Consider the following 4,735-nt stretch of genomic DNA (forward strand, 5'->3'; position numbering starts at 1 on the left):
GATCAGAATTCCAACTTGTCCGGGGATTACCCCTGCAACCTAGGGTTTTCATTGTGATCCAGAAAAATGCGTGAGAAGAAGCTTGAGAGTTCTTCACCTCCTTCATCCATTTCGAATGATAACTGGAACCTTCGACTGGAGCTAGATCTCTAGAGAGTCAGCTTCATTGCCCATAAATGGCACCACCGGTAGCCTTGACGCACATCTGCTGGAAGCAAGTCTTTTCTTCCAGCCGATCTTTCATTTTCCTTACTTTTCTCATATTGTATTGTATGACATTTTGTGATTAGAAATTAATACAATTTGTTTTCAATGCATTTCCCTGTTTCCTTCGACTCCATCTCCATCTTCTCTACTTAGCATCTTTACTTTCATTGGAAAACTTAGTGAGATTGATTGGGTATCGCATACTTAGTCATGTGGATTAGGGAGATGAAGCATGTAGCAACTGATGCGTTCGTTTTATGATGTGGAAATATGGATGAAATGCGATGGTGAAATTGCGATGAGCACTCATGTTTCCTCAGCGAAATTCAAGTGTAAACTCCACTGAGTTTCCAGGTAAGTCCAGGGTCGAACTCAGGGACATGTGAAAACAAGTTGCATTGGTAATTTTTAGAAAACTTTGTGGTAACCAAATAAATTAATAGTTGTTGAGGTTGTTGTTTGTGGTGATGAAAAATAAATAAATGCGGTAGAGTTTGAAAAGAGTTGATTAAACGGGAAATACGATGAGTATGCGGTGAATGGGTTGAGAAAAGTTTCGGCTAACACTTCCTTGGATGCGTTCATGCTATGTGATCATGCAACATGCATACAACAGTAAACAACCGCTTGGTGCAAATGCCACAACTTCTAAGGCTAGAACGCATGTGATATATGCGATAAGTCTATAGGACCTACACATAAGCCTCTATTCTTATTTATGTGATGACAACATGACAAACACACAAATAAGGTGACCACATAATATCATTCCCATCTCTAGGATGCATACGATGCAGGTGGGCAAACAGAGCTTATCTCTAAGTCCCTATCTCTTGTTTATGTAATTCTAATCTTGCTTTCTCGAGTCCAGATTCTAACCTAGCTCTCTCGAGTCATTAGGTTATTTCTTTACTCTCTCTCGAGTAGCTCTAAAGGGGTGTTGGGCACAACATAAAACAAGACAATCGCAAGCAATGAACTTCCTAAGTCATGTTAGCTTAGTTCTTCTCAACTCATTCGACTAGTTTAGCTACTCATGCGTGCTAAAAGAGTGAACAAATGTAGAATAAGAACTTCCATTGTATAAATATAAAGATGAAGTACAAATTAACAATGAAAGTATAGAATAAAGGGCCTGGTAGCAATCTCTTGCTGCCCAGGCTTTTACACTGTTTTTCTACTCGTGTTCAAAAGATAATCTCGCTCTCATGAGAGTCGGCTCACTTTCTGCTTCTATGCCTCAAGGTTCTCTCTCGAGTTGCCCTGAGCAATTTTTGGTGTCTTTTCTCTTCTCTTGTTCTGCCTTAAAATAAAAAGGAAAACTATGGACAAAGACGAGCTGAGCTCTCAAATTCGTAAACTAGTGAACTAGTTAACAGCTAAACCCCTTTTCTGAACGATGCCTCTGGTATTTATAGAATTTCTAGGGTGAAAGGCGGCTTCTCTCTCATGATTGTGCAGATGGAATGACTTTAATTCCTGACTGATGCGTCGATTATCTGTCACCGAAAAGCTGAATGTACTTGTTCATTAGCGGTTATCAACTTAATTCGGATTCGACTGTCATCAGCTTTCTGTCCCATTGTGATTAATTATGCCTTTCACCCAGATGCGCCCACCATGTTGCGCCGACCAAGTTACAACAATCCTTCTTGGGCAAATATTTGCGAACACAATCACCGTAAAGCCTTGCGGTAATGCTGCACTCGACCAATGATTTCCTATGATTGCAATTTCCACCTTGCGTCAACGCATTTTCTGCACAAAAATACAAAAATCAACTGTTCCTATGCGATGAACGCATGCGGCCGCAATATAATAAACTTAATGCTTTTTGGATGCAATCTATCACATTTTATCAACGCAAGCTAGCATTGTTTAAGAACTTAGCACTATGATAATGTGCATTTTTGCCCGTTATCACACCCTGAAATTTAAATAATGCTTGTCCTCAAGCATGAGCTAAAGACTTCCTTTAGCAAGTCGCCTGTAATGTTCTTTTCCTAGATTTCTTAAGGATACTTAGTTCAATTCCTATGTACCAAAGTTTCCTTAAGTCTTATTCAAGTCTCCTCTTAAAATATTTCTAAGACCTAGGGACTGCAAGCTTAACGTTCAAAAAGACTTTATTAACTTCCGGGGCATCGCATGATTTATTTCGAAGTGAAATTTTTTTTTCCACTGTGGTGTCAAATGGTTTTATCCTCGCATATTTCTTGACATTGTTATTTTTTTTTTCTGACCTTGCGCTGATCCAAGTGCATTGCCTTTGTTTTGGCTTGCCCCCACGTGTGTCATGTAGACATCCAACTACGAGCAATGCACTCTTCTTCAGACTAAACTCATACCTACTTGGCAGCGGAGTTGCGGTCATTTATTTATGCATTGATCCTGGTGACTTACTTTCATTTTGGCTTGCCCCTACGTGTGTCATGCGGACATCCAACTACGGGTAAGTGCCCTTCACAAGTTAACTCTTATCAACATGTGTTTCCCCATTGCATTGACAATGGAGTTGTTATTTTCCTCTCTTTTTTTTTTCAAAATAGCAAGGTCAAAAATAAATACCGCACCCCCAAATTTAAAATGCGGCAATGTCTTCATTGCTAGAAGATTGAATAAAAAGCTTCGTAAAGAGAGTTTGAAAGAAAGCTAGCAAATCCCTATCTTCTAGAAAGATTTCATGAGGTGACTATCTTAAGTTAAGTTGACTCTAGTATATATGAAAGACATAGAAGCATATTTTTCATCATTGAAATCATAATTGGCAAAGAGAAAGAATGCAGTAATTACTAAATTTATCCATGTTAAATGATTGCGGTAATCAAAGAGGATGCGATGATAAAGCTTTTAAAACTAAGATGCGATGCGATAGTGCAAAATTTGAAATAGAGATAAGGAAGAATACACCCCCAAATTTGCGTTGTCGCCCACATTGTATATTGACGCATCCATCTTTGCGGCGATCTCTCTTCTTTGGATTGCGGTGACAGAATAAGATAAGTTGCTTCTTTGTGTAACATCTCCGCAATCCAACGCCTCGATCGTTGCAAGAAAAATATAGAAAGGGTCAAATGATTTTAAACAGAACAAAATTTGTTTATCGCAATCTCCTTTTTTTAAAAAAAAAAAAAATAATAAAAGTAAGAATATATAAAGACTAAAAAGATATAGTGAAGATATAGTGAAAATTCTGAGTGGTAGAGAAGAATTGAAGATTCCATGATTCCTAAAACTTGCATCCCTAATGGATTGCGATCGTCTGATAACGCAGGGACCTCCTACTTCCTTCTTTAGTCAAAGTTCTTGATTTCCACGGAGTCGACTTGGCGATGCCAGCCTTCTCCATGATATGCCTTTACTCGCTGCCTATTAACTTTGAATATGTTGGTTCCATCATCATTTGATAATTCAACCGCGCCATGTGGAAATACCCGTGTAATTATGAATGGTCTAGACCAATGTGACTTTAATTTTCCCGGGAAGAGCCGTAGACGTGAGTTGAATAATAAGACCCTCTGCCCGACCTGGACGTTTTTACGCATATGTGCTTGTCGTGCCAGCGCTTGGTGCGCTCCTTGTAAATCTTTGCGTTCTCATATGCGTTAATCCTCCATTCTTCTAGCTCGACCAGTTGCATTTTTCACGCTTCTACTACTGTCTTCAAATCAAAATTCAGTTTCTTTACTGCCCACAGTGCCTTATATTCCAGCTCCAGAGGCAAATGACACGCCTTACCAAATACCAACGCATATGGGGACATACCTATGGGTATCTTAAATGCAGTCTGGTAGGCCCACAACACATCGTCGAGCTTTGTTGCCCAATCTTTTCGTGAAGGCCTTACTACCTTCTCAAGTATTAGCTTAATTTCAAGATTGGACACCTCGGCTTAACCATGCATCTGCGGATGGTATGCGGTGGCCACTTTGTGGAGAATGTTGTATTTGCGCAGCAACTCCTTAACAGTATGATTGACAAAGTGTGACCCTCATCCCTTATGATGGCACGGGGCGTGCCAAAATGAGTGAAAATGTTCTTCTTTAGGAATTGAGAGACAGTTGCTTGAGATACTCCGTTGCATCGCTTACGGTGCACGCCACTACCTCTACCCACTTGGATACATAATCGACGGCTAATAAAATATAATGTTTACCATTCGAGGGAGGGAATGGTCCCATGAAATCAATCCCCCATACGTCAAACAATTTTGTCACACCCCCTCCCATATTACCCTCTTAATCTTTAATTAAGAAGACTTTAGGTTGATGATTCTATTTATGTACACATGTTTTGAGAGGACTAGGGCTTTTTTAGAGTTGTTTGGGCCATCTGTGGATATTTTTTTCCCTTAGATGTTATGCCATGGCTGTATGCATTTGTTTATATAATATTGGTTGTAGAACCTTAAGGAGGCATATAATATGCATACATTATTAATGTTTAATAGGTTGGCATTTAGATTAGAAGGCTAAAGTGGTGAATGCTGGTAGCAGGGCTAGTAACTACCGCAGTCATATCCTCTTTT

Source organism: Benincasa hispida, unplaced genomic scaffold (genome assembly GCF_009727055.1).
Source record: "Benincasa hispida cultivar B227 unplaced genomic scaffold, ASM972705v1 Contig514, whole genome shotgun sequence".
NCBI classification, from domain to species: Eukaryota; Viridiplantae; Streptophyta; class Magnoliopsida; order Cucurbitales; family Cucurbitaceae; genus Benincasa; species Benincasa hispida.